The sequence below is a fragment of the Orcinus orca genome, chromosome 5 (genome assembly GCF_937001465.1).
Source record: "Orcinus orca chromosome 5, mOrcOrc1.1, whole genome shotgun sequence".
Taxonomy (NCBI): domain Eukaryota; kingdom Metazoa; phylum Chordata; class Mammalia; order Artiodactyla; family Delphinidae; genus Orcinus; species Orcinus orca.
The window spans coordinates 98,820,666-98,844,446 of record NC_064563.1 but is presented as its reverse complement, the minus strand read 5'-3'; positions in this window follow the sequence as shown (position 1 = coordinate 98,844,446).

Sequence of the window (23,781 nt, the reverse complement as noted above, 5' to 3'; positions counted from 1 at the left end):
TTGTATATATGTGCCACATCTTCTTAATCCATTCGTCTGTCGATGGACATTTAGGTTACTTCAATGTCCTGGCTATTGAAAATAGTGCTGCAATGAACATTGAGGTACATGACCTCAATGTTTGAATTATGGTTTTCTTAGGGTATATGCCCACTAGTGGGACTGCTGGTAGTTCTATTTTTAGTTTTTAAGGAACCTCCATACTGTTCTCCATAGTAGCTTTATCAATTTATATTCCCACCAACAGTGCAAGTGTGTGCCCTTTTCTCCACATCCCCTCCAGCATTTATTGTTTGTAGATTATTTGAGAATAGCCATTCTGACCGGTATGAGGCGATACCTCATTGTAGTATTGATTTACATTTCTCTAATGATTAGTGATGTTGAGCATCCTTTCAGGTGTTTCTTGCGACCTGTATATCTTCATTGGAGAAATGTCTATTTAGGTCTTCTGCCCATTTTTGGATTGGGTTGTTGTTTTTTTGATATTGAGCTGCATGAGCTGCTTGTATATTTTTGAGATTAATCTTTGTCAGTTGCTTCATTTGCGAATATTTTCTCCCATTCTGAGGGTTGTCTTTTCGTCTTGTTTATGGTTTCCTTTGCTGTGCAAAAGCTTTCAAGTTTCATTAGGTCCTGTTTGTTTATTTTTGTTTTTATTTCCATTTCTCTAGGAGGTGGATCAAAAAGGATCTTGCTGTGATTGATGTCAAAGAGTGTTCTTCCTATATTTTCCTCTAAGAGTTTTATAGTGTCTGGCCTTACATTTAGGTGTTTAATCCATTTTGAGTTTTTTTTGTGTTTGGTGTTAGGGAGTGTTCCAATTTCATTCTTTTACATGTAGCTGTCCATTTTTCTCAGCACCACTTTCTGAAGAGGCTCTCTTTTCTCCATTGTATATTCTTGTCTCCTTTATCAAAGATAAGGTGACAATATGTGTGTGGGTTTATCCCTGGGTTTCTATCCTGTTCCATTGATCTATATTTCTCTTTTTGTGTACCATACTGCCTTGATTACTGTAGCTTTGTTATATAGGCTGAAGTCAGGGAGCCTGATTCCTCCAGCTCTGCTTTTCTTTCTCAAGATTGCTTTAGCTATTTGAGGTCTTTGGTGTTTCCATACAAATTGTGAAATTTTTTGTTCTAGTTCTGTGAGAAATGCCATTGGTAGTTTGATAGGGATTGCATTGAATCTGTAGATTGCTTTGGGTAGTATAGTCATTTTCACAATGTTAATACTTCCAACACAAGAACATGGTATATCTCTCCATCTGTTGTATCTTTAATTTCTTTCATCAGTGTCTTATAGTTTTCTGCATACAGGTCTTTTATATCCTTAGGTAGGTTTATTCCTAGGTATTTTATTATATTTGTTGCAATGGTAAATGGGAGTGTTTCGTTAATTACTCCTTCATATTTTTCATCATTAGTGTATAGGAATGCCAGAGATTTCTGTGAATTAATTTTGTATCCTGCTACTTCACCAAATTCATTCATTAACTCTAGTAGTTTTCAGGTAGCATCTTTAGTATTCTCCATGTATAGAATCATGTCATCTGCAAACAGTGACAGTTTTACTTCTCATTTTCTGATTTGGGTGCCTTTTATTTCTTTTTCTTCTCTGATTGCTGTGGCTAAAACTTCCATAATGATGTTGAATAATAGTGGTGAGAGTAGGCAACCTTGTCTTGTTCCTGATCTTAGTGGAAATGGTTTCAGTTTTTCACCATTGAGAACAATGTTGGCTCTGGCTTTGTCATATATGACCTATATTATGTGGAGGTAAGTTCCCTCTATGCCTACATTCTGGAGGGTTATTATCATAAATGGGTGTTGATTTTTTTTTTTTTTTTTTGGGTGTTGATTTTGTCAAAAGCTTTTTCTGCATCTACTGAGATGATCAGATGTTTTTTATTCTTCAATTTTTTATATGGTGTATCACATTAACTGATTTGCATATATTGAAGAATCCTTGCATTCCTGGCATAAAGCCCACTTAATCATGTTGTATGATCCCTTTAATGTGCTGTTGGATTCTGTTTGGTAGAATTTTTTTTTTTTTTCCGGTAGGCGGGCCTCTCACTGTTGTGGACTCTCCTATTGCAGAGCACAGGCTCCGGACACGCAGGGAACCTGTGTCCCTTGTATCAGCAGGCGGACTCTCAACCACTGCGCTGCAAGGGAAGCCCTGTTTGCTAGTATTTTGTTGAGGATTTTTACATCTATGTTCATCAGTGATATTGGACTGTAGTGTTCTTTCTTTGAGACATCCTTGTCTGGTTTTGGTATCAGGGTGATGGCTACCTTGTAGAATGAGTTTGATAGTGTTCATCTCTCTGTTATATTTTGGAAGAATTTGAAAAGGATAGGTGTTAGCTCTTCTGTAAATGTTTAATAGAATTTGCCTGTGAAGCCATCTAGTTCTGGGCTTTTGTTTGTTGGAAGATTTTTTTTTTTTTTTTTTTTTTTTTTTGCGATACGTGGGCCTCTCACTGTTCTGGCCTCTCCTGTTCCAGAGCACAGGCTCCAGATTCACAGGCTCAGCAGCCATGGCTCACGGGCCTAGCCACTCTGTGGCATGTGGGATCTTCCCAGACTGGGGCACGAACCCGTGTCCCCTGCACTGGCAGACAGACTCTCAACCACTGCACCACCAGGGAAGCCATGTTGGAAGATTTTTAATCACAGTTTCAAATTCAGTGCTTGTGGTTGGTCTGTTTACATTTTCTGTTTCTTCCTGGTTCAGTCTTGGAAGGTTGTACTTTTCTAAGAATTTGTCCATTTCTTCCAGGTTGCCATTTTATTGGCATATAGTTGCTTGTAGCAATCTCTCATGATCCTTTGTATTTCTGCAGTGTCAGTTGTTACTTCTCCTTTTTCATTTCTAATTCTATTGATTTGAGTACTCTCCCTTTTTTTCTTGATGAGTCTAGCTAATGGTTTGTCAATTTTATCTTCTCAAAGAACCAGCTTTTAGTTTTATTGATCTTTGCTATTGTTTCCTTCATTTCTTTTTCATTTATCTCTGATCAGATCTTTATGATTTATTTCCTTCTACTAACTTTGGGATTTTTTGTTCTTTTTCTAATTGCTTTATGGGTAAGGTTAGGTTGTTTATTTGAAATGTTTCTTGTTTCTTGAGGAAGGATTGTATTGCTATAAACTTCCCTCTTAGAACTGCTTTTGCTGTATCCCATAGGTTTTGGGTCATCGTGCTTTCATTGTCATTTGTTTCTAGGTATTTTTTGATTTCCTCTTTGATTTCTTCAGTGATCTCTTCATTATTCATTAGTGTATTGTTTCACCTCCATGTGTTTGTATTTTTTGCAGATTTTTTTCCTCTAATTGATATCTAGTCTCATAGCATTGTGGTTGGAAAAGATACTTGATACGATTTCAGTTTTCTTAAATTTCCCAAGGCTTGATTTGTGACCGAACGTATAATCTATTCTGGAGAATGTTCCATGAGCCCTTGAGAAGAAAGTGTATTCTGTTGTTTTTGGATGGAATGTCCTATAAATATCAATTAAGTCCATCTTGTGTAATGTATCATTTAAAGCTTGTGTTTCCTTATTTATTTTCATTTTGGATGATCTGTCCATTGGTGAAAGTGAGATGTTATGTTAATGTCCCCTACTATGGTTGTGTTACTATTGATTTCCCCTTTTATGGCTGTTAGCATTTGCCTTATGTTTTGAGGCGCTCCTGTGTTGAGTGCTTAAATATTTACAATTTTTTTTTTTTTTTTTGGCTGTACACGGGCCTCTCACTGTTGTGGCCTCTCCCATTGTGAAGCACAGGTTCCGGATGCACAGGCTCAGCGGCCATGGGTCATGGACCCAGCCGCCTCGCGGCATGTGGGATCTTCCCAGACCGGGGCACGAACCTGTGTCCCCTGCATCGGCAGGCGGACTCTCAACCACTGCGCCACCAGGGAAGCCCTATTTACAATTTTTTTATCTTCTTCTTGGATTGATCCTTTGATCTTTATGTAGTATCCTTTTTGTCTCTTGTAATAGTCTTTATTTTAAAGTCTATTTTGTCTGATATGAGAATTGCTACTCCAGCTTTCTTTTGATTTCCAATTGCATGGAATATCTTTTTCCATCATTTTCAGTCTTTATGCATCCCTAGGTCACAAGTGGGCCTCTTGTAGACAGCATATATATGGGTCTTGTTTTTTTATCCATTCAGCCATTCTATGTTTTTTGGTTGGAGCATTTAATCCATTTACATTTAAGTTGATTATCAATATGTGTGTTCCTGTTACCATTTTCTTAATTGTTTTGGGTTTGTTATTGTAGCTTTTTTCCCTTCTTGTGTTTCCTGCTTAGAGAACTTCCTTTAGCATTTGTTATAAACCTGGTTTGGTGGTGTTGAATTCTCTTATCTTTTGCTTGTCTGTAAAGGTTTTAATTTCTCCATCAAATCTGAATGAGATCCTTGCTGGGTAGAGTAATCTTGGTTGTAGGTTTTTGCCTTTCATCACTTTAAATATGTCCTGTCACTCTCTTCTGGCTTGCAGAGTTTCTGCTGAAAGATCAGCTTTTAACCTTATGGGGATTCCCTTGTATCTTATTTGTTGCTTTTCCCTTGCTATTTTTAATATTTTTTCTTTGTATTTAATTTTTGATAATTTGATTAATATGTGTCTTGGCATGTTTCTCCTTGGATTTATCCTGTATGGGACTCTCTGTGCTTCCTGGACTTGATTGACTATTTCCTTTCCCATATTAGAGAAGTTTTCAACTATAATCTCTTAAAATATTTTCTCAGTTCCTTTTTTTTCTCATCTTCTCTGGGAGCCCTGTAATTCAAATGTTGGTGCATTTAATGTTGTCCCAGAGGTCTCTGGGACTGTCCTCAATTCTTTTCATTCTTTATTCTTTATTCTGCTCTGCCATCGTTATTTCCACTCTTTTATCTTCCAGCTCACTTATCTGTCCTTCTGCCTCAGTTATTCTGCTATTGATTCCTTCTAGAGCATTTTTAATTTCATTTATTGTGTTGTTCATCATTGTTTGTTTGCTCTTTAGTTCTTCTAGGTCCTTATTAAACATTCTTGTATTTTCTCCATTCTATTTCCAAGATTTTGGATCATCTTTACTATCATTACTCTGAATTCTTTTTCAGATAGAGTGCCTATTTCCTCTTCATTTGTTTGTTCTGGTGGGTTTTTACCTTGCTCCTTCAACTGCTGTGTATTTCTCTGTCTTTTCATTTTGCTTAACTTACTGTGTTTGGGGTCTCCTCTCACATGCTGCCAGTCATAGTTCCCGGAATTTTTTGTGTCTGCCCCCAGTGGGTAAGGTTGGTTCAATGGGTTGTGTAGGCTTCCTGGTGGAGGGGACTGGTGCCTGCATTCTGGTGAATGAGTCTCGATCTTGTCTTTCCGGTGGGCAATACCATGTCCAGTGTTGTGTTTTTGGGTGTCTGTGAACTTATTATGATTTTAGGCATCTTGTCTGCTAACAGGTGCATTTGTGTTCCTATCTTGCTAACTGTTTGGCCTAGGGTTCCAGCAATGTAGCTTACTGGTTTTTAGTGGAGCTGGGTTTAGTGTTGAAATGGAGACCTGGGAGAGCTTTTGCCATTTGATATTACATGGGGCCAGCAGGTCTCTGGTGGACCAATGTCCTGAACTTGGCTCTCCCAGCTCAGAGTCTCAGGCCTGACACCCAGGTGAAGCACCAAGACCCTGTCATCCACTCAGCTCAGAAGAAAATGGAGGAAAAAAAAGAAAGAAAGAAAAAATAAAATAATTTTTAAATATTATTAAAAATAAAAAAAAATTTAAATAAAGAAGAGACCAACCAAACCAAAAAGACAAATCCACCAATGATAAGTGCTAAAAAGTATACTAAGAAAAACAAAAAGAACGGACAGAGAGAAACCTGGGACAAATGGTAAAAGCAAAGCTGTACAGATAAAATCACACAAAGAAGCATACACATACACACTTACAAAAAGAGAATAAGGAAAAAATATAGAGAGATTAAAAAAAGGAAGAGAGAAACCAAATTAATAAACAAGTCTGCCAATGATAATAAGCTCTAAATACTAAACTAAAATAAATATAAAACTAGAAACAAATTTGATGCAGAAAGCAAACCCCAAGTCTACAGTTGCTCGCAAAGTCCACTGCCTCAATTTTGGGGTGATTCATTGTGTATTCAGGTATTCCACAGAGGCAGGTTTCATCAAGTTTATTGTGGAGATTTAATCCACTGCTCCTGAGGCTGCTGGGAGAAATTTCCCTTTCTCTTTTTGTTCGCATAGCTCCTGTGGTTTAGCTTTGGATTTGGCCCCGCCTCTGTGTGTAGGTTGCCTGAGGGCATCTGTTCTTCGCCCAGGCAGGACAGGGTTAAAATAGCAGTTGTTTAGGGGGCTCTGGCTCACTCAGGCTGTGAGGAGGGAGGCGTATGGAATGCGGGGCCAGCCTGCAGCGGCAGCAGAAGGCATGACATTGCAACAGCCTGAGGCACACCATTTGTTGTCCCGGGGAAGTTGTCCCTGGATCACGAGACCCTGGCAGTAGTGGGCTGCACCAGCTCCCGGGACAGGAGGTGTGGATAGTGACCTGTTCTTGCACAGAAGATTCTATTGGCTGCAGCAGCAGCCTTAGCATCTCATACCTGTCCCTGTTGTCTGCTGTGGTAGCCATGGCTTGCAGCCATCTCTGGAGCTTGTTTAGGTAGTGCTCTGAATCTCCTCTCCTCGTGCACCCCAAAACAATGGTCTCTTGCCTCATAGGCAGTTCCAGACTTTTTCCTGGACCCTCTCCCAGCTAGCTGTGGTGCACTAGCTCCCTTCAGGCTGTGTTCACGCAGCCAACCCCAGTCCTCTCCCTGGGATCTGACCTCTGAAGCCTGAGCCTCAGATCTCAGCCCCCACCCACCTGGCGGGTGAGCAGGCAAGCATCTCAAGGTGAGTGCTGGTCAGCACTGATCTTCTGTGCGGGAGTCTCTCCACTTTGCCCTCTGCACCCCCATTTCTGTGCTCTCTTCCATGGCTCCAAAGCTTCTCCCCCTGCCCATCCCCCATCTCCACCTGTGAAGGGGCTTCCTAGTGTCTGGAAACTTTTCCTCCTTCACAGCTCCCTCCCGGAGGTGTGGGTCCTGTCTCTATTCTTTTGTCTCTGTTTTTCCTTTTTTCTTTTGTCCTACCCAGGTATGTGGGGAGTTTCTTGCCTTTTGGGAAGTCTGAGTTCTTCTGCCAGTGTTCAGTAGGTGTTCTGTGGGAGTTGTTCCACATTGTAGATGTATTTTGGATGTATATGTTGGGAGGAAGGTGATCTCCACGTCTTACTCCTCTGCCATCTTGAAGGTCCCCGCTCCATGAAGTCTTTCCTGACCATTTCAACACAGTCTAAGTGAACTTCGTACATTTCAATATCACTTAGCACCTTTGTTTTATACTTAAAAAATGGATTTCTATCTAATTTCTATCTAATCATGCATGGATTTCTATCTAATTTTGTCTCTCACTGTTATGCACACCTAAAAGATGACCATTATTACTATTAATTCATACTGCACCTTATTCCTAAATGAGTTTGACTCACAAAGATTGTAGGTGAGATGACAATGAAGATGAATACAATTTTTAGATGAGAAATTTGGCATCTCATGTAAAATATATGTTGAAAAAAGGAGATAAAGATAAATATGTGTATTTGAACAGAACATGCCATAAATTTGACTACAAAATCCAAGTAGCCAAGAGAAAGAGACTTTTATGATAGGTTCTATGATTCACAGTGTGTTAATATAATAACTGAAATAATGCTCAGAATCACAACTCTATTATTGAAAGGAGAGAAAAAACATTATTCCTATGCATCTTTATAGAGAGTTCAGTATGTAATGACGTGAATAATATCCTTAGTCATTTAAAATACAGAAATTAGTTACTTAGAAATTTTTCTTTTTTAAATTGCTTTTCTAACTAAAATAATGAGACCTGGTCAAAACATATCTCAGTAAATACTATTATATTGGGATAAAACTGAATCTGTTTCATATATGAAGCTCTTATACAGCATATGCAGTCCTAATAATAATTTTAGGATATGTACAGGTCATAATGGAATATATATTGCTCATAATTCTATAATTTAAGGGATTTTCTATTTGAAATCAATTTACATCCTACATGCTGTTGGTAGAATTTAACCATGTGTACAATGTGACTGTACTTTAATCTAAAAAAGGAACTCTTAATTAGAGAGGAAACTCTGTGAGTGAAATGCTGTTGTGCAATGACTACATTTTAAAATTTCAATAAATAGAAATCTAAATTGAATTAAATTTTAAACTTTATTAAAGTTATAATTTTTGAAATAAAGTTTGAGTGATGTGATAAGAACAATACTTTATATCTAAAAGACTAAATAAATACTCTCATAGCATACTAACGCAGCTGAGAATTGGGAAAAAAAGAGATGAAAAATTTAAGCATAATATATATTGTTTTATTTGTAAAGTTGAGATATAGAGTAGATATAAGCACTTTCAGAGTTTAGATAGCTTAAAAAAAAAAAGGAAAAAATGTAAAAGCAATTACTCTTCTCCAATTGCAGGCTTGGATGGGGAAAATGTGATTAAAGAAAATTGACCTGTAGGAAAATATAGGAAAAAAAGGAAACAGGAAACAAATCTAAAAAGAAAAATCAACAACGGAAAACTTAAAGCCAGCTAGGAAATATAAGACAATAAATAAGTATCTTTGAAAAGGGAAAACATTTGGAATGTGTCTTAAAATATATGAAATTTTAAGAGATTTACCAAAACAAATTGTCTTCAGAAGATTGAGTATAAACACCATTCAAAGATACAATAAACTAACGAAAAAACTAAGATAAAATCCTAGATCAAGATACTAACATACAAATTTAGAATTCATGATAAATAGCATCAAATCATACAAAAGAAGTAGCTTTTTAATTAAAGGGAACAATTCAATAAAAATAATGAACTTCTGCAACAAAGAAGCAAAAGGTATATTAAGAAAACCTGATAAAATTATAAGCAAAAAATTATAATGTCATCAAACCACTGACATTTTTTTACATCAAAGAGAGAAAATTAGACAATCTTAATGATCCACACACAAGCATATCTTGCAAAACAGAGTCAGGGATGGGATGCTTATTTAAGATAGGTGTTCCAAATATTGGGCAATTTAAAAATAATTAACTCTAAGTTAATTTTTTCTAAGTTAAATCATTATGTCCCTCTGTCAAAAGAGGAATGTGAAAAGGGCTACGTCAAATGGCCACATGGAAATCACCACATTGAAATGTCCCATACCTAGAAATGTTTAAGCCCATCGTATTAAAAGGTAATCTTCCTTGGTTTTTTAGCCTGGTGTTGTATCAGTTTTTTCTTTACCCATGAAATCCAATTTTTTTTTACCACAATATGGCTTGTAGGAGACTTTAAAATAATTTTTTATTAAAAATTTTGTTTAGATTTTCCTTTATTTTAATAAAGTATTCTTTCATATCTTCAAATGCATTCTCTGATTTACTTGTTAGTTCATTTATGCAGTCACATCTATTACCTATCTAATGGATCAGACTCATCTATCCTCTACGCAAATTATCTTATTTTTCATTAATTTATCTTTTTTTCAGTGTAACCACTGAAACTATTTTTCCACTTGGTTTTCTGTATTGTTTATCATGAGTTTTGCTGCCAGCGGTGTTGATGTATTTGTCTTTTAAGTGAATTCTGAAACCTTTCCAAATCCCCTTTAATATCTTATTTTATAGAATTCATTAAGATTTCCTTGAGAATGCAGTTATGACAGATTTGTCTTCTTTTCTTAGGGTGTCTCCTTTTCTATCATAAGCGTGTTACAAATATTTGCATAGTCTCACATATTTTATTTTTTCTTGCTCCTATTAACATCTGCAATTTTCACTAAAACTTACTGTTTATGTAGATTCTTCATGGTTCCCCTCTCTGTTTACCTGGGCATAATTTGAGTCTTCTTTGTACCATAAGGGGGTACTTGAATGTCGATTGTTTCTCAAGACCTGTTCAGCTAATCAATTGCTTGCAGCAAGGGTTAAAGGACTGTGTTCAGGGATAGCAGCTGTTGGGAAAATTTGTCTCTCTCTGCACATTTTAAAAATCTGTGTTAAAATCTCCGATTATGGGACACCTTTGTTAAATTGAATATATGCCCATTGTTAGGGAAGTGGCTATCTTTCAGGTATACGTTTGTTCATTGTTTTACAGTATGTTAGCCTTTTTAGTGCGAGGTTGAGTTTGGAAATGCTTCATATTTCATGGAATTTCCATTTGGTTTTCCACACTGAAATAAAAGTATACTGTATGCGATATATACAGTAATAAGGTTGCAATATGATACCAACTCTGTTAAAGATAATTAAAGTTGGAAAGCAATCCATTAAAAACAATTAGCATTAATCACAAAAATGCAACATTCTAAAACAATGGTAATAGGCTGAACTTACAATAGGATGTATCTGTAATAAATCAAAACATTTAAAAAAGATGAAGTTAGGCTGTGTTCATCACAGTGGGAGTTGGGGAGAATAAAAAGTGTTATTTTTAAGAGACCAGGCTTATCCAGTCTTTTTTCTTTTCTTTTTTTTTTTTTTTTTTTGCTGTATGCGGGCCTCTCACTGTTGTGGCCTCTCCCGTTGCGGAGCACAGGCTCCAGACGCGGAGGCTCAGCGGCCATGGCTCATGGGCCCAGCCGCTCCGCGGCATGTGGGATCTTCCCGAACCTGGGCACGAACCTGTGTCCCCTGCATCGGCAGGCGGACTCTCAACCACTGCGCCACGAGGGAAGCCCCAGGCTAAACTTTTAACACGGTCCTGCCTTTTACAAGTCATAGTAGACTGTAGCAATCAAAGTACTGATGCTCTAGTATGATCCATGGCTATTTGCTCAATAATTCTATCGATCGTGGATTCTTTAATGTATATGCTGGCAATAACTGTCATCTGCGTAGTGTCAGTTATTTTGGTCTGAAGTAGCTTAGTCATAACTTTATGATATGGCTGATGGTTATATAGGAGATTTTCTTTTCCTTGAAGATACTCCTATTATCAGTATGTTAAGGTGGCTAATTAGTACTGTCATTTCTGATAATATATGATAAAATATTGTCCCCTGAATATAAGTTGAATAACGTATAATGAGTGGATTAATTAACAACAATGGCTGTCTTTTCCTACTTACAATACAGTAAGTCCCCTACCTACAAACCTTCAAGTTGTGAACTTTCAAAGATGCGAACGTGCATTCGCATGTCTAATCATGTAAGTTAGTTCACGTGTCTGATATATATTGTCACGTGCATGCATCCTCTACAAGTAGTTGTGCTTTTGTGTACTTTACAGTAGTGGATAGAGTACAGTAGTATGGTATCTTTATTTCAAGCCCAGGATGTCCAGAAGCAAGCATGAATCAGCGGTGATATAGCTGATACTGCTGAGAAGCACCAAGCGATAACAATGGAAACAAAAGTGAAAATAACTGAGTGGAACGAGGTGAAAAATTGGTAAATGTTGCTCATTCTTATGACATTGAACTCCTTGCTGTGCAACACAAGGAGCTTACTAATGAAGACCTGATGGAATTGGAGGCCCAGAGAAAAGACGAAGAGAGACGAGAGGAAGAAAAAGTAACTGAAGAACTGAAGAAATGCACTATGCAGGAAATAGCAAGGGGATTTTCTTTATTTGAGGAGGCACTGTTAGGGTTTTGAGGCACAGGAGCTGAACATAGAACAGTGCATGACGGTTGCAGCAGCCATTCAGAATGCAATCCAGTGCTACTGTGTCATCTATGATGAGAAAAAAAGAGCTACTACCCATATATCACTGGATCATTTTTTCAGGAGGGTAGATAGAATTGAATCCTGCAAGGAACCAGAACCTGTGCCTCAGTGTCAGGCATGAGTGAAATTGCAGCTTGCCCTCTGTTTCCTATTGCTGACGATCCTTCAGCTCTACCATCTCCAACCCCCTCTCCCTCCTCCAGTCAGTAACTCTTCTTGCCTGTACACTTGGTGCCAGCCCCTGTATGTCAGCTGTTGTACTGTACTATAAGATTTAAAATGTTTTATTTTTTGTTTGTTTTTAATGTATTATTTGTGTGAAAAATATTATAAACCTATTATAGTGCAGTACTTTATAGCCGACTGTGTTAGTTGGGTACCTAGGCTGACTTTGTTGGACTTTTGAACAAACTGGACTTATGAACATGTTCTTGGAACAGAACTCTTTTGTATGTAGGGGACTTACTATATAAGGCTGTCCAATTAAACAACAGAAGCATAAATGCATAAAAACAATAAAAATTACTTTGAATTCATTTTTATAAAATTTTATTAAAAGAAAAACAAACCTGTGTTTTATCTTATGGGATGAGACAATTCTACACCTGTGTGGATATTAGCTCTTCATTCACTTGTGAGTCTATGTCTTATGGGTATAGATCCAGGAAGCCTGCAAAATAGGATTCCTCCACCCCAGATGGGGAAATAGACACTTGGAGAGAGCAATGCAGATCTAAAGAATAAAGCTAAAGGATCATAAGATAGGCAAACCTAATATTAATACATGTTTTTAACTCAAGCCTGCCAGGTGAAACAGACATCCAAAAATGACTCCAGAGGAGAAAACTTAGACTAATAACAGTGGAAGAAATTGGAAAAGTTATGAAAGAAAGAAAGAGAAAGGAAGGAGGGAAGGGGAAGGGAAAGAGGAAGGAAAGGAAGGCCCAGATTGTTTCACAGTGGTTTTACAAGCAGCCTGATTCTAAGGCACTTGGCATCTCTCAGTAGAGCATGTAAGTACTTTCATAATGTAGCTGTTTTAGGAACTGCCAAACTTAGAAATGTTTCCACTCTCTGGGCCAGGCCTAATATTAATCCTTAAACTGTAGTGAGGTAAAAAGTTTCAGAATACCAGGGGACAAGTTTTAACGTCCTTTTCTTCCTCATCCTATAGAGTACTAAGCAGCATTTGGCTCAGTTGGTCAGTAGAAGATATGGACGATTTTGACCTCTGCCATAGCCAAGCTGTATGGGTACCACTGGGTGACTGTTTAGGTGGGGAGAAATGTGTTCTGACCCCTTTAATCATCTCTGTCAGGGAAAACTTGTAGGACTGCAATGGTATCTGATCATAAACGTTTCCAATCGAGGGCAAGTTTACCTTCTCTAACAGAAACATAGATAGCAAGTCAGCTTGATCTCCAAACAAGGAGACTTTGGGAAGAGATTCTACTGATTGTACATTTCCTGCTTTCTTCTGGAATAGGGTCATGGATATCTTACTATAGTATCTTTAAGAAACAAGAGGCATTTTAAAACTTACCTCCTTCTTGAGAAAGAAGAAATATATAATGTCACAGTGTCAGAGGGCCTTGGGATTTTCCCAAGGGTCTCCCATAACACTGACCCTGGCCTCCTCCTCAATCCCTATTGCCTTCTCCATTTCCTCTCTATATTATGCTCCTGCAGAACGTACACTCACCAATTCCTACAAATGTAGCATGGTTTTCTCTGTGTCTTAGTCTTTTTTTAAAAAATAAATTTATTTATTTATTTATTTTTGACTGCGTTGGGTCTTTGTTGCTGCACGCGGGCTTTCTCTAGTTGTGAGCGGGGGCTACTCTTCATTGTGGTGCGCGGGCTTCACATTGCAGTGGCTTCTCTTGTTGCAGAGCATGGGCTCTAGGTGCACGGGCTTCAGTAGTTGTGGCACGTGGGCTCAGTAGTTGTGGCTTGCAGGCTCTAGAGCGCAGGCTCAGTAGTTGTGGTGCATAGGCTTTGTTGCTCCGTGGCATGTGGGATGTTCCCGGACCAGAGCTCGAACCCGTGTCCCCTGCATTGGCAGATGGATTCTTAACCACTGCGCCAACCAGGGAAGCTCACTGTGTCTTAGTCTTGAACTAACAATTGCTGCCTCCTTATCCACATTGTCAATCTTATAAACCCACCTCAGAGGTCATATCTTCTGGGAAGCCTGCTCTGCCATTCCTTCCAGACAGCTAGTTAAACAAGCCCCTCTCTGTGGTGCCATTGTGTCTTATACTGTTTCTGTGATTGCACTTTTCACTGTATTATAATTATTTGTCTATCTTATATTGTTTCATGGGCAGAATCTTTGTAGTACTTATTTCTGTTATCTCTAACATCTAGCTGAATGTAGAATGAATTATGGGTATTCAATAATTTGGTTGAATTTATAAATATCTTAGCACCTGCTGGTACATAAGCAGGCAAGATAGAAAAGAATCCCCAAAACAGGTCAATGATAGTTTTGTTGTTGTTGTAATATTTGAGCATGTCATACATTAATCTGAATGAAACTAATACAAAAGCATTTATTTTTATTAGGGAAGTATTACATAGGAAGGAAAAATAAAAGATGACTGTTTGTTAAGCCTACTCTGACTATAGTATTTACCATATTTCAGGTGTGGTATGAGGTACCTGACACGCTGATCCCACTGAATTTTCAGTATAATCTTGCCAGAGAAATGGTATGGGGTTCAATTTATAAAGGTAGAAACAGCATCAGAGAAAGATGTGTTCAAGGTTACTTTGGAACTTTGTCAAACCTGTCATTATTTGCCTTTTATCCTCCTGTTTAGGGCTTTGCTGTGTTCATGTCATAATTTTGAAAGCAAAAATTTGTATACATTAGGACAAGTTTAACTTGGAATATATACTTCAAAAGAATATATAACATGATTATGAGTTTTAAAATTTTGGATAAGCTAATTTTAGCTTTTATCTATATGTGTATACTTGGATAAAATAGGATCATATAATATATCTTGTGACATGTGCTTTTTACCTAACAGTACATTGTGAATATATATCCATGTCAATAAGATATATTCTACTGCTTCATTATTAAAATTTTTGGATTCCTTTATTCAGTGTATCCCCTACTACCAAACATTTAATTTTTATTTGTTATTAAAAACATTATTATAACAACCTTAATGGTTCATGCTTTGTGTACATATTGTGCAAATAATCACTTCTTTGTTTGGGCTACATTCCTGAAAGGAGAATTGTGGTTTTGGTGTACTCTAAACCTTTCATATTCTATATTACATATCTGTGGCTGCTATGGATTATAAATTCCTCAAGGAATGATGCTTTCTTACTCCTTTATCTCAGCTATGCATTTGTTTTTAAGATGATTACATTTTTCTTCAGTACCTTTTGTTCTAGATATTTAGCAGCTTATAGAAAAATGCATGGGTAGCAAAAAAATTAAGGAGCTTGGTTTTATTTCAGAAATGGTATTAAGTAGATATTTGTTTTTTTGTCATAGATCTGTTCATCTGGCCTAGCTTTGTTTTTCTTGTTTTATTTTTCCATTGAAGTCTTTAAATGTGAGTTTTCCTGTTGAAGAATAAAATTCAGTTTAAAAAAAAACAAGCAAAGAGGAAAACAAAATAGAGTGAACACTTTTCACTCGCCAGAAGAGTTACATGTGTTCAGTGGATGGTTATGGAAGGAATCAATTAGTAAACCAATTGATCACTGAATGAAACAGGAGAAAATCTGTCCCTATCTTTCCATTCTCTGGATGCTTTCCTGTTCTCCTCCTGCTTTAGAAGGCGTCAAAGACCAATTGGAGGGCTTCCCTGGTGGCGCAGTGGTTGAGAGTCCACCTGCCAATGCAGGGGACACGGGTTTGTGCCCCGGTCCGGGAAGATCCCACATGCCTCGGGGCGGCTGGGCCTGTGAGCCATGGCCGCTGAGCCTACGCGTCCGGAGCCTTGCTCCGCAACGGGAGAGGCCACAACAGTGAGAGGCCCGCGTACCGCAAAAAAAAAAAAAAAAAAGACCAATTGGAAGGTGGGAAGAATTCCAGGGGAAGAAGATCTCATGAGTTACCTCAGTCTAGTGTCTTGACACCAGTGAAATCTTTACTGTTGGAAGCTGCCTGGTTTTGTGATTTACCGAGTCTTGACAAAGTGGAGACTCCCTGAAGTTATCTTTATCAGCAACATCTTTTGAAAAATAATATTAAGTTTCAGCAGTTAAGTTCTAAAATGCTTGACTTCCTTCTCAGCTTGAACTTCTTGCTCCCTCCTCCTTCATATCTTTTAAAACAAATTTCCTGTCAAGTTAGTGTTTACTTTATATTCACTTTTAACAAGTATATAGGCCTGTGACTAATCCAGAGAGAATTATAATGCCAATCCTATTGACAAAATCGAAATACTGAAATGGAAAAGCATACATTTCCACTCTCTTTCCCAATAATATTAACCTGTCACTTCAGTGCTGTATCAAAATTCCCTTGGCTTCTCTTCTGAAATCAAATTTGCCCAAAGCCCTGAGAAATCACATTTTCATAAGCAACTTAGTCAGGGTACATCCACAAGGCCCTGGAGTGAGATTACCACATTGCCCCCCATTAAAAACTTCTCTTACGTGATATTAAGAACTTTGAAAACTGACTTGTGCTTCCCTACTAAACTCATCCTCAGGATTTAGGGGGAATTCTTAATTAGCTTCTTATGCTCTAGTTAATGTGCTAACCGGTTGAGTTTCCATTTCAAAGGCAACTTGATGGAAATGTGCATGTTTCTTATTTAAGAACTACAACACTCATATCGGCACAATAATTTTGCATGAAACTCAGCATCATGGAAACATGATGCTGAGTTTCATGCAAACATCATCTCACAACAACTGTGAGAGCTATAAACATGAAGATTAATTTGCAGTAGAGGAAGAAAGCCATTTGTACCTTGTTACCTAATTTTAATTTTAATAGGCAGACAACCACAATAGTCACATGCTAGAAGGAAACATTGACTGAAAAAAGCCAAAGAAGATATTACCAGATAATTACTATATAACTTAAAATGCACATTCCATTGTTTACATACAGTGCTTTTTTAAAAAAAATCAGTACATCATAGAACATTCAGAGGTTAGAGCAGAAATGCAATATCAAATGCAAAGTAAAATTATAAATCTCTGGATAATGAACTTTTTCTTTTCCATTATACAGCAGTTAGGCAAGGAAAACAGCCCTTGATGATCAAGACAAATGCAATGCCACTAAATATTACATCAAATGCAAAAATAAATATGTTTTACATAATATCGTACCTTGCAGAGCTGTGTACCATGCATGAAAAAGCTCTGAGATGGAGGGCCTGAGAAGCAGAAAGAATGAAGGTAGCACATCAGAGAGACAAGAGAGAGAGAAATGCACAGTAAAAGCATTTTAGAGCTTGTGATTAACAAGGGCATCAATAAATATCTGGAAGTCAATGTAAGACCATTTAAAAAGGTTTTAAATGCTCCTGGCAATTGATGGACCAATTACCAGCAAAAATCTTCTGAACACACAGGAAGAGTTCTGTTGCCTAAACAAACCTAAAAGCAAACTAAAAATGAATGTCCTTGGTTTCCTGTGGTGAGTTCTGCCTAATGCATCAGGAGAAACATGTAGCTACCTGCCACATTATATGAACAATACGTGCATACGTGCACACACCCTCCATATATCACATTTAATCATAATGGAATTCTAGATGCCTAAACCTGGATCTCCAAAGAAGCAGTGGATAAAAAAACAACTTTTGTTTTACCAGAAAGGACTCTGCAGATAAATGATGTGAGAACTCTGACTAAAAATACCTGTTGATTGATTTGCATATATTGAAGAATCCTTGCATTCCTGCGATAAACCCCACTTGCTCATGGTGTAAGATCCTTTTAATGTGCTGTGGATATTGTTTGATAGTATTTTGTTGAGAATTTTTGCATCTATGTTCATCAGTGATATTGGCCTGTAGTTTTCTTTCTTTGTGACATCTTTGTCTGGTTCTGGTATCAGGATGATGGTGGCCTCATAGAATGAGTTTGGGAGTGTTCCTCCCTCTGCTATATTTTGGAAGAGTTTGAGAAGGATAGGTGTTAGCTCTTCTCTAAATGTTTGATAGAATTCGCCTGTGGAGAAAAGGGAACCCTCTTGCACTGTTGGTGGGAATGTAAATTGATACAGCCACTATGGAGAACAGTATGGAGGTTCCTTAAAAAACTAAAAATAGAACTACTATATGACCCAACAACCCCACTACTGGGCATATACCCTGAGAAAACCATAATTCAAAAAGAGTCATGTACCACAATGTTCATTGCAGCACTATTTACAATAGTCAGGATATGGAAGCAACCTAAATGTCCATCAACAGATGAATGGATAAAGAAGATGTGGCACATATATACAATGGAATATTACTCTGCCATAAAAAGAAATGAAATTGAGTTATTTGTAGTGAGGTGGCTGGATCTAGAGTCTGTCACACAGAGTGAAGTAAGTCAGAAAGGGAAAAACAAATACCGTATGCTAACATATATATGGAATCTAAAAAAAAAAAAATGGTTTTGATGAAACTAGGGGCAGGACAGGAATAAAGATGCAGACCTAGAGAATGGACTTGAGGACATGAGGGGGAAGGGTAAGCTGGGATGAAGTGAGACAGTGGCATGGACATATATACACTACCAAATGTAAAATAGATAGCTAGTGGGAAGCAGCTGCATCGCATGGGGAGAACAGCTCAGTGCTTTGTGACCACCTAGAGGGGTGGGATAGGCAGGGTGGGAGGGAGATGCAAGAGGGAGGGGATATGGGGATATATGTGTGCATATAGCTGATCCACTCTGTTATACAGCAGAAACTAACACAACATTGTAAAGCAATTATACTCAAATAAAGATGTTAAAAAGAAAAGAAAAGCACCTGTTGAGGACAGAATTGATTTTTAACTTATTTTAGGAAGCAAGCAGCAGATAGCACATAAGGAGAGTACTTCAGTCTTAGCTTGAATGTTTTGCCTTTAATACATGTTTATATTAATTGTGTGCATATTATATAAATATATATAACTCCACTTACCATGGTACAGTAGGGTTTATATGTTATAATTGATATGTTAATTTAAATATCGTTATACAGTAATATATAGAAGAAAAATAGGTAACAACAGTTTTAAAATACCCTTTTATTCAACAACTCAACAAAAAATAGTTTTATAATTGGACAACAAAAAATAGATTGCCCAAATCACATGCATGTTTAGATACTTATGTGGGAAAAGAAGAAAGATTAAGAGTACACATATCAAATAACCTGTCAGGATTTGTATAATTTTCAGGGTCTATGTTAAACAAATTTATTTTTATTTCTACTTTTGGGGGATTTAGTATGGGTTTTACTTTTATGGTCAATAAATGGATGGTGTTTTATATAGTGTAAGTCATATTCTCTTGTCAGCTATAAGGAGGGTAAAGAAAAATGTGCACTTCAAAACAATGCTTTGAATAAAAAGACAACTTTGAACATATGTAAACAGTAGGATTTTTTTTCACCACTGTGTTTTATGAAAGTTGTATTTTAAAGAGATGTTAGTTTTTTCATTTTTGCTTAGTTTTACTAAAAGTTTATCTAATATAAATTTGTTTTAAGTGCTGTCACTTTTTTTTTTTTTTGTGGTACACGGGCCTCTCACTGTTGTGGCCTCTCCGGTTGTGGAGCACAGGCTCCGGATGCGCAGGCTCAGCGGCCATGGCTCATGGGCCCAGCCGCTCCACGGCATGTGGGATCTTCCCGGACCGGGGCACGAACCCGTGTCCCCTGCATCGGCAGGTGGACTCTCAACCACTGCGCCACCAGGGAAGCCCCAGTGCTGTCACTTTTTATGCAGACCTGTTTTTCTCAACCAACCTTCCCATAAGTACATACCATGTTTACACTGTCTTCAGTCACATGAAATCCATGTTGCTTCAGAGTTCCACACCATTCAAGAGTAACCCCTGAATAACCTGCATCTTTGAGTAGTGTGAACTGTACAATGCACCTTTCTCTCTGAGTGTTTTTGAAAGCATCTGAAACAAGAGTGCTTGTATTTTCTACCCTGGGTTTGACTGTTGTGTCAGGCTGTGAATGATGTGTCTTCAAAGAGATCTTTTTTAAAAGCAGAATGCATACATGCTCACCAAGGGTGTGTTTAAACAGAAACAGTAGCTTTGGCCTAGCCCATGCCACATAGTATTGCAAATCTATTCTAGAATAAAGGTGTAAGTATCACTGAAAGGACTTAAAACTATTCTAGTGTATTATTTTACCATTAAGTGATGACTTCTTTAGACTCCACCCTCTCCTGCTGTTAAGATGAACTACCATCATGCTATCTATTTTACTTGTTTCTCTATTCTCTGTACAGGAATATTTAGTTATAATACTTTGCTTTATGCAATAAAATAAAAAATAGAAAATAAAAACAAACTAATATTCAGTCTCATAATCTTTTCCCAAAAGACTAAGAGGTAAAAGGTAAAATTTTGCAGAGGATTTTCAAAAAGACACGCATTTTGTTTAAATAGCATATTAATCCTACAGATGAAAACCGTGTGAGAGGAAAAAGGTAGAATCTATCATTTGTGGTCAGGGAAGTCTTCCTGAAACTGGTGGCCTTTGTTCTAGACCTTGCTTTCATAAAGTTTGAACAATAGCAAAGCTGTAAGTACACTTACACCTTACATAGGGTGTACTTACACAGGGTGTAGTTTTCTATTTATTCATGCCCAACTCTTTTCCCTGAATCTCTAGAACCAAATAGGTAGCTATGATGGTTAATGTTATGTGTCAGCTTGATGGAGTCACAAGTGCCCAGATATTTGGTCAAACATTATTCTGGGTGTTTCTGTGAGGATGTTTTTGGGTGAGATTAACACTTAAATTGGTGGATTAAGTAAAGATTGCCTTCCCTAATGTGGGCAAGTCTCTTCTAATCGGTTGAAGGCGTGAATAGAACAAAGAGGCTGCCCTCCTCTGACTAAGAGAGAATCTTTTCTGCCTGCTGTCTTCAAACTGGGACACAGGCTTTTTCCTGCTTTCAAGCTAAACTGAAACATTGGCTCTTTCTGGGTACTGAGCCTGTGGCCTTTAGACTGGAACTATATCATCAGTTCTCCTGGTTCCCAGACCTTTGAACTCAGATTGGAGCTACAGCATCAGCATTCTTGTGTTTCTAGATTACTGACTTACTCTGCAGATCTTGAGACTTGTCAGTCTCTTAATTATGTGAGCTAATTCCTTATAATAAAGCACTTTATATATACATACATGCTATTGGTCCTATTTTCTCTAGAAAGACCTAATACAATAGCCAAGCAATTTCACTTCATCCTTATTATCTTCCATACCTGAGGACTTTGTATAGGTCAGTTAACCTCTGATATGCAGTGAGGAAGGTAGTTACAGCAGGATGTCAAATTCCTTCCTCCAAATCTCTGATTTGATCAGTCTTTTATCCTTTTTTCAAGGATCTATGTGTAGAAAGAGGAAATACTGTTCGTATTTTGCTATTCTTTTGTGTATGTGTAAAAGATTCTTAGTTCCATTATGAATCTATATAATAATCTTATGCATACATTCATTATACAATGTTTTGAACATCTGCTATGTTCTAGGCATCCAATACACAGGTAAACAAAACAAAACAATGTGGCAGTTTCTAGGGGTAACATGTTTATTGAGAACCGATATAAAAGATAAAGGCTTAGTGTGATTAATCAACAATTGAAAGCTAAAGATGAAACCCAGACGGCTTCTTTAGTATCAAGAACTGTGAGGAGTCTGAGGTTTTACCCTAATTGTTTGTTTTTTGTAAATTTTACTTTATATTGGAGTATAGTTGATTAAAAAGTTGTGTTAGTTTCAGGTGTTTTACAAAGTGACTCAGTTATACATATGCATGTATCTATTCTTTTTCAAATTCTTTTCCCATTTAGGTTATTATGGAATATTGAGCAGAGTTCCCTGTGCTACACAGTAAGCCCTTGTTGGTTATCTATTTTAAGTATAGTAGTCTGTATATGTCAATCCCAAACTCCCAATTTATCTATTCCCCAACCTTTCCCCTTGGTAACCATAAGTTTGTTTGCTGTGAGTCTGTTTCTATTTTGTAAATAAATGCATTTGTATCATTTTTCTTTTTAGATTCTGCATATAGGTGATATCATATGATGATTGTCTTTCTCTGTATGACTTCACTTAGTATGATAATCTCCAGGTCCATCCACGTTGCTGCAAATGGCATTATTTCATTTTCAATGGCTTAGTTATATTCCATTGTGTGTGTGTGTGTGTATATATATATATATGCACCACATTTTCTTTACCCATTCATCTGTCGACAGACATTTAGGTTGCTTCTGTGTCATGGCTATTGTTAACAGTGCTGCAATGCACTTTGGGGTGCATGTATCCTTTCAAACCATGATTTTCACTGGATATATGCACAGGAGTGGGATTGCTGGATCAAATGGTAGCTCTATTTTTTCATTCTTTAAGGAAACTCCATAGTGTTCTCAATAGTGGCTGTACCAACTTACATTCCCACCAACAGTGTAAGAGGGTTCCATTTTCTCCACACCCTCTCCAGCATTTATTGTTTGTAGATTTTTTGATGACAAGCATTCTGACTGGTGTGAGGTGATATCTCATTGCAGTTTGATTTGCATTTCTCTAATAATTAGTGATGTTGAGCAGGTTTTCATGTGCCTTCTGGCCATCTGTATGTCTTCTTTGGAGAAATGTCTATTTAGGTCTTCTGCCCACTTCTTGATTGGGTTGTTTTTTTGATATTGAGCTGCATGAGCTGTTTGTATATTTTGGAGATTAATCCCTGGTTGGTCACATCATTTGCAAACGTTTTGTGCTATTCTGTGGGCTGTCTTTTCATTTTGTTTATGGTTTCCTTTGCTGTGCAAAAGCTTGTGAGTTTAATTAGGTCACATTTATTTATTTTGTTTTTATTTCCATTACTCTAGAAGACAAATCACAAAAGATCTTGCTGTGATTTATGTCAAAGCGTGTTCTGCCTATGTTTTCCTCTAGGAGTTTTATAGTATCCAGTCTTACATTTAGGTGTTTAATTCATTGTGAGTTTATTTTTTTATGTGGTGTTAGGGAACGTTCTAATTTCATTCTTTTACATGTAGCTGTCCAGTTTTCCCAGCACCTTTTATTGAAGAGACTGTCTTTTCTCCTTTCTCATAAATTAATTGACCATAGGTGTGTGGGTTTATTTCTGGGCTTTCTATCCTGTTCCATTGATCTATATTTCTGTTTTTGTGCCAGTCCCACACTGTTTTTTGTTTGTTTGTTTGTTTGCTTTTTTTGCTGTACGCAGGCCTCTCACTGTTGTGGCCTCTCCCGTTGTGGAGCACAGGCTTCAGACGCACAGGCTCAGCGGCCATGGCTCACGGGCCCAGCTGCTCCGCGGCATGTGGGATCTTCCCGGACTGGGGCACGAACCCGTGTCCCCTGCATCGGCAAGTGGACTCTCAACCACTGCACCACCAGGGAAGCCCCCCCCCACTCTTTTGATCACTGTAGCTTTGAAGTACAGTCTGAAATCAGGAAGCCTGATTCCTCCAGCTTTCTTTTCCTTTCTCAGGATTGCTTTGGCTGTTCAGAGTCTTGTGTTTCCATACAAATGGTAAAATTTTCTGTTCTAGTTCTGTTAAAATTGCCATTGGTAATTTGATACGGATTGCATTGAATCTGTAGATTGCCTTAGGTGGTATAGTCATTTTAACAATATTGATTCTTCCAGTCCAAGAACATGGTATACTTTTCCATCTGTTTGTGGCATCTTCAATTTCTTTCATCAGTATTTTATGGTTTTCAGAGTACAGGTCTTTGCCTCCTTAGGTAGTTTTATTCCTAGGTAT